The 8,018-nt window shown below is 37.4% G+C and overlaps 1 protein-coding gene across 1 annotated transcript in view; it reads right to left on the reverse strand.

Moving 5' to 3' along the window:
* Positions 1–7,747, reverse strand: part of LOC111850304 (AP-4 complex accessory subunit RUSC2-like) — a 30,007-nt gene extending 22,260 nt beyond the window's left edge. Inside the window, exon 1 of the mRNA XM_072708854.1 lies at positions 4,956–7,747. The gene's annotated coding sequence lies outside the window, so the exon portion shown is untranslated. The remainder of the gene's footprint in view (positions 1–4,955) is intronic.
* Positions 7,748–8,018: the final 271 nt, after the last annotated feature.

Here is an 8,018-nt window from a genome sequence, read left to right on the forward strand (position 1 = left end):
ATGGCTGTGGGTGCCATAGTGCGACACATACGGCCATTCAAATGATATGAAAGAATGATAGCTTAAGTCACCGTGACTCCATCTCAAAAAACTGTAGGGTTGGCCTGGCAAGACAAATAGCTTCCTGTTCCTCTAAAGGTTTCTTTATTCATCTTATACTCCTGACACCGAATATATACTAAAGTGTAAAACAATGCATGTAAATTCCAGTTCACATTGTAATCAGATTTACCAATCGAACAATCACTCACATACTACACAATAGTATTCATTTCCCCTGTTGAAAGAAAAGGAAATTATAGAAAGAAAACTAAAATGCACTACTGCTACTACAACTTTTTTGACAAATGACAAGCATTTTTCCTACCAGAAATTTTTAAAAGCGTTTTGCCATTTATGCTCTTAGTAAGCAGTCTTTTGTCTGCCCGGGATGATGAAACATGTGCCGAAAGAGAAGACAGCAGCTCACAGAGGATGGCAGCAAAGACGTGACAGGCATTTCGAATTCCAACAATTAGCAACCACAAAGGCACCGTCATGTGACTGCCGGGCCGGATTTAAAGGACCCTTTGTCGGGCCAGAGAGATAAAACAGTCAATATAATGATAATAAAATGAAAATCGAAACTGAAATTTTTAATATTTATGACTATTTTTGAAACCCTTGTATCTTGTAAAATTAATAATAATATATATAACAATATATAAATAAGGATGAACAAAAAAATCTTAAAACAGGCCACTTCAGAAGACCCCTCTTAAAGAAAACTGCCATTTCTCAGTGGATTAACAGTGGAATAACCAACAGTAATCAGTAATTAGGTTTGTATGCCTCCATTACCTTTTGCTGTTGCCTATAATACCATAATCGCTCTCTATGACATCCGTAAGGCTCCTTGAGAGTCTTGCTACAGCTATGCATCAGAGGACCTGCATCATTAAACAGCTCCCATTGGCTGCATCGTTTTAAAGTAAAAATATTAAAATAATCTTTTCATATCCTTGTGTATAGCAATAGTGAGCATAGTGCTTAAATATTTTTGCAAAATAAATGAATTTTAAATGACTAAATAATACATTTTATTTTAAACCTACTGTATGAGCAATGACTCTAGAACTAGAGAATTTGAATCCATTTCCTCTGGCATTTCTTACTCGGAAAAGGGGCTCATGACGACATTATTCTGGTGAGCTTCCTGTTCCAGAGTCTCACCACTTTCCCAGAAATAAGCGAAAGCCAAGACCCTTAAGTTCACTTTTGTGTTCTCAGCAATTTGCTGAATGAGACGCCACTCAAACTACACTCCTCAATGCTATTTTTCCTTACCATTTCATTTTTTAGGTCCATTTAAATGCAGAGCAGTTAGTGATATTAATGTTCCATCCATACATTCATCCTCTCACCGCTTTTCCTGATCAGGGAGGCTGAGGGGCCTGATGCCAATTCCAGGCGTAACAGAGAGCAAAGCCGAGGTTCATGCTGCCAACATACTGTTAGCTATACAGCCAATAGCAGCAGGAGCGTCACTAGAGAATGATGAAAAGGAGGGGCTAGGCCTTTACTGGGGGAGAGGGGCTGGTTTTAATGAAAATAAATGAGAACAAACCATTTCAATTAAAGCTTAAAACCTTAAAATATCCACAGAAACACCCCTGGTCTTTAATTACAGATGGAAATCGCAATGATTAGATAAAACACAAACTATATAATTGGCAATAATAATTCTATAATAATGTCTAATTTTTCATACCATCTGGACATTATACTGCAGTATACAGTATTTTCAAAAGCAATGTAGTTCTGGCATTTTGAAATCGTGGTGATAAGAAGCGGAAGATTAAAACAAAATTTAGCGAGCTTTGCAATTTTAATGATTGTTCCATTTCAAGATGATCTAGTATATGTTAAATAAAACAACCTGACGTTTGCCTCTGCTGCCCTGGCAGAGATCCTGCTCTGCTGGAAGCCAATGTAGCACTATAGTCAAGCTCTGCCTTCGGGGTCCCCTTTACCCCAACTAATCACCATCCAGTTTCAATTTGTCGGCATGTTTCTAATGAATCAATTATCATAATAATCATTTTTTTGCAGCTCTAATAAAAAAAAAAAAAAACACATTTAAAAATTAAGCATTTAATTTCACCCCAAACAATCCCTTCATCAACCCCGCTCACTCATTTATAGACCCTCTACAATAGTCTACATCATTTGTTGGAAACATGGAAGGGACTGACAACAATTAGGCATTTTAATTATTGTGTGCCTTCAATCTGCTCACTGTTACCTCATATACAATCAAAAAAGTGCCAATTAAATACACAGAAGACATGAGAAATATTTACAAATATATGAAGAATATATGAATTTTAAAATGCCCCACGTGAGCAGTAGTATTTAGAAAGATCTACCTAGGTAGATACAGAAAGTGAGATAGAGAACCCCAAGCACTTACCAAAAATTCTTTACATAAGGGCAAATCATAATAGCCAGCCCGTTTAGGGTTTCACCCTAGAACCCGGGAGGCGATGGGGTCAAAGGTGGACTTACCCATTTTCTAAACAAAACTGAGATGAGGCACTGTGCTACAATTGTCAACAGGGCTTCAAAACTATTGATGATGTTAACACCTACATTACAACACTTTGTAAGCATTTTTAGAAATAAGTAGGAGCTCTCAAGAGAAAAGGTTGGCAAGAGAACAACAGTCAAAAGTGACTGACAGGGAGAGAACGACAGAAAAAGCACAACTAAGAGAAAGTAGGAGAGAAGGAAAAGCTCATATGGATGATTGATTCTACAATGTCTCAGGAGTCTTAATGTCAGCAGGTTAAGTTCCCTTTTGTTTTCTAGAGTATTAGATCATCTATTTCAACACAACTCACGTGTGTCCAGCACAACTGCATTAACCGACAGGAGTTTCAACAATGAAAGGTAAAAAAAAAGAAAGAAAGATGCAAACCACATTGCAGCCCAACAGCTTCCAAAGCATGTGGGGTGTGCAGTGAGCTTTGTAGCCTCTGTACTCAGATAACGGTTAAACATCTCCAGCTGTAAACTGGAACAATATGAAAAAATCTTAACTTCTCTATTCCCGAATTAGTGCAGTTGCTTCCTGGGTTACGATGTCCCATGTTAAGATACTTCAACTTTACGATGGGTCTTCCATTTCCATTCTGTTTTTCACTTTCAGTACATTATTCAATAAATCGTATAGGATATTCAACACTTTACTATAAAATAGGCTTTGTGTTAATGATTTTACCCAACTGTAGGCTAATACAAGTTTTCTAAGTATGTTTAAGGTAGGCTAGGCTATGATGTTTGCTAGGTTAGGTGTACTATATTAAAATGGATTTCCTCCTTACAAAATTTTCACCTTACGATAGGTTTATCGGAACGTAACCCCATCATAACCCGCACTTGTGATTTAAATGTAGATTCAAGGTTTTTCTTTTCATTTTCATTTTGAATGCATAGCATAAATAGATATGCATCAGTGTATTACTGGTCTGAGAGATTTCTATTAGAAATATACTGTAGTTAATGAGTGAAAATCATCAATGGAAGTCAATGTGGGAAAAGATGGGTAATTTAATGTGATATTGTCTTCAGTGTTACAGTGTTTCAGGGTGAATGTGTCACACAAACCAAATGCACAACACATACAGTAATGATTCCAGCTCCCTAACTGTAACAGCTATGCAAAAAAACTGGGTTTCTCAGTAATCCCTCACTAGAATTAATGTACTAAGCACCAACTTTCCCTGAGACAAGTGCTTAACAAACTGTTGTTGTAGACACACTCATACTGTATGAGAGTCACCAAGTTTGACTGACGCGACTCTAAGACAAGTTGCTATGTCCGCTGTTTAAAATGCCCAATGATGAAGTTAACCATTATTTTATCACAAGGCCCATATAAATTTGAAGTGTACAAAAAAGTTTTACATAGTGTCCATATCTTGTATCCAAAAACACAGCCCAAAATTCAAGGAAAGAAAACACAAGAATAGTAAGATAGCACAGATGTCAGTCTGCAAAAAGAGCGTCGTCAGGATTATCAGTATCATTACGGCTATAGGCGCCGCACCACCAGGAAGATCCATGCTGGATATTGAACAGCTTATTGTATTTCTCACAACAAACACAGGAAACTGCATGGTGTTACATAACACAAACAGGAAACATGCAGACGCCAGAAGGGAGCTAGGATTCTAGGCACAACTGTAATAGGAAATTCAATCTTCAAATTACATCGAATAATGTGGCGTTACACGATGCTACATGAAACCACTTGGTACAAAGCGCCTGGATGCTGGGAGTGTTTCAGTGCGTCAGGGATTTCTGACAGCACCGAGAATATTCGGTCATGCAAACCGGCTCTAGCTGTGACCAGCGACCGATCCGCTAATGCATCTTCCACCATATGCATCTTCCACCATCGATAACGCGTTAGTAAATAAAAGCATTATCGTGCCAAAAAATAAATGTCATCCTAACAAATGGCGATACTAACATACTCGTGATGTGATGTAATGAAAGGCGACATAAAATCGATTTTCCATCCCTGACATCATTGCGTATCGCCGTCAGAATGAATAACAAACATATAGAACCCATATTAATATATACATTTAGGTTTTATTTCAAGTGCTTTTAAAATATGAACATTTACACTGGTTTTGTTGGACACGCCTTTTCATTTTGCTAATCTTGGTAATTAAACCCTGGATCATCGACGACAGAAAAAAATATATGAATAGATCAAAAGTGAATTAAGTAGCGTTTACGCTTTGAGCAAAACAACCATAAGAATTTAGCGACCCGTTACCAAAAACATGGCATTGCGATCAAAACACTTGTCTGTGCAAAGATTACGGTAAAAACAGCCATAGGCGATTTCATCGCTTACACCGCATAACATATAACGCATTAATATATAAAACAGGACTTACATTTATTTTGGTGTTACATTTTATATATATCTGTAATTGTACCGTTCATACAGTACAAGCCCACAATGCAAGGGTGTAATCCTTAGCGTTTCAAGTTTGCTTTTCCACCGAAAATCGTAGCATCCGCCGGAGCGCCGTCCACAGAGGGCCGGCCGAAGTGCGGCTGCGTCACGGGGCCGAGCCTCCCAGAGCTGTAAGCGCAGCGCCCCTCTGCATCACATGTACAGTAAACCAAAATAAAGCATACAGCTATTGCATTTTAATGTCAAAATACTAAGAATAGTAAGACCATTGGAAACACAATAATGCATCCGAAAATGTATCATGAGCAAATTTTGTATAAATACATTACATACACAATGGATATATTTACAAAACAGTTCTGTAATTGCTAGCTACATTGTTTTTGCATTATTGCGATGACATCAACCGCAATTTCGGGGAAACATAGGACTGATGTATATAAATACATAGTTACATGGCAAAAAAGTGCATAAAAAGCCTTTATGTGTCAGACTACGGTAGTTTTGCGGTTAAAAACACGAATGCAGAGGCAATTCCATTAAGGTTTAATGAGACACAACATTGTAAAACATATCCACATTTTAAAAAAAGCAACTGGATTTTTAAATCTAATACACTGAGTAGAGACAAACCCATATCAGGATTTTTGGTGGTATCAGCTTTCCCAGAAAAAGTATACGTTTAATAATCTTGCAAAAAAAAATGTGGGGTTTTAAAAAGTCCATATTATCATAAGTGCTTATTGAAATATTTTAATGAAGGTCTATAAAGTATACGTATTTAAAATCAATACAGGAAATATTCAAGTTAACATACAGGTAAGGGTGATTATAGGATTTGACCCTTAGAGATTGCAAGTGAAAGGCATAACTAACTAGAAACACTTATGCGACTTAACATAAAAGGCCATTTTCACATTTTAAATGCTCCAGTTTGCATGTTTGGGTGCAGAAAGTTTGACAACCGCAGAAATGAGCGGTTTGGATTAGTTTGCAGTGCAGACTGATATTAACATTAATTAATTAGTTACTTTTGCATTCTCCTTAACAAAATCACCACAAGGGTGAAAACTCTCAAACAACAATCATTTACAATTTGCCATGAAAAGACACGTCTAAAGGGAATTTAAAATGTGATGGTGAAGGTCCAAGAAAGTGCCAACCAAAGACTGTGAAACAACTAATATTTTTTTCACAAGGCACAGAGTCATCATGAACAAAGCAAAACGAAAATGTAACATGAAGAATACCGTTCAGGAGTAAAGTATAATCAATGTTTTTGAGAAAATTAGTTGGGAAGCGATGCAATCAATGTGGGCAGCAGCTGCTGGGCAATATGGTACTACTGGTACTTATGGGACTATTTATAGTTGCTCTTGGCATTTCAGCTCTCTTGACTACCTGCTCACTCCCACTTGGTGCTTTCTCTCTCTCTCTGGTGGGGCCTCCATCTTGCTCTCTCTCTCATTTCACCTGTGCACACACTCCCACCTCCTCCTCTCTTTGTATTGACAATCATAAGCAGACAAATTTTTGGTTTTATTGAACACATACACACTTCTAAATATAAAGGGAATCGTAAAATCGTGTAAGTAGTGGAAACAACTTTTTTTGCACTTGCAGCGAGCTTTTGGTTTCTTAATAACATGCAAAACTGTAACACTGCTGTAATGATTCAAACTTGTCACATAATGAAACATTAAAAACTATCATATGGCTAAGCTACAGTTGTTATTTGTTTGCTTATAGTGGTACCTCAGTACTCAAACTCATTAGAACTCTAATTTCTTAGAAGTCGAATCAACCAGTTTGAAAAAAAAAAATGACCTAGAATTCGATCTGAATCTCAGAAGTCGAACCGTGAACGCTGACCTAAGATTAACTTGTACGCACGGGGAAATGAGTCACGTGGCACGTCTCTCAGCAGAAGCAAAGGGTAACGCTTCAGTCTCAGCCTCACATTCGCTATGATAGCATCATTTGTTGGTGATAGTGCTTTTTATTGAAAATATCAGGTAATACATTGTACTTTATATCATTTTGGTAGCCATTGCTCACCAAAAAGTTACGCAATAGTTGAACAAATGTTACAACCTAAAAGTTTGCAATTTACGAACAAATTAACGAATACAGCGTAATAATAAAAATAAACAATGGACTGCATGGAACCAATTAATTAGTTTTCCATTATTTTTTAGGGGGAAAATTCGATCAGAACTCAAACTTTTTAGGATTCGAACCCGAGTTCTGAATGGATTAATTTCAAGTTCTGAGGTACCACTTGCTCAGAAGCCAGGCAGAGGGACAGGTCCCGGTGAAATGACGGGGACTACCCGATCATACAGCTCTGCCTATTCCCGGTGTTTCCTAATAGTGCCCCAGCTGTTTAGGTCTATATGTAATCTACCATATTGTATGTTAGTGTGGAGCTCTTTATGTTTCTCTATAAGGTGTGTGTTTGTGTGTGTGTTGGTGTAGGGCTGGTGGTGGGTAGAATCTGAATCAAAAACATTTTATTAACCTAATAGCTTACAGATATACGGGACTGGGTGATTTCTTGTTTGGTGTATAAACAGTCAAACAATGATAAGCCTGTAGCAACATCATCAGTCTGCACTTATTTTCCGATGTCTGTAACTAGAATAACTATGAGAGATATATAGTTTGCTAACTTGGGAGTCACAGAGAATCTAACACGAGTCAATTCATATAAAATTTTATTAAACGAGTTCAGAAATGTGTTATGCGATTCTTTTTTTAACACATGCCAAATATTAGGGTGACCAGATAATCCATGTCAGGGAGGACACTCTGAGCTAGGACAGGAATTGTAAATTACCATTTCAATTAAAAGGACCCGAATTTCACTTGAGCACTGAGCTCTTGCTTTGTGCTGATTGGTCAGTCTCCTATAATCATGCATGTGTCACTAATGCTAATGTGAAACAGCTGGATGAGTCTTTCAGTCAACGAAACAAACCAGTCAAAGCACAAGAAGAGCTGAACTATTTAGCCGAGCACAGGAGCCTTTCAATTTGAA

This window comes from Paramormyrops kingsleyae, chromosome 2 (genome assembly GCF_048594095.1).
Source record: "Paramormyrops kingsleyae isolate MSU_618 chromosome 2, PKINGS_0.4, whole genome shotgun sequence".
Classification (NCBI taxonomy): Eukaryota; Metazoa; Chordata; class Actinopteri; order Osteoglossiformes; family Mormyridae; genus Paramormyrops; species Paramormyrops kingsleyae.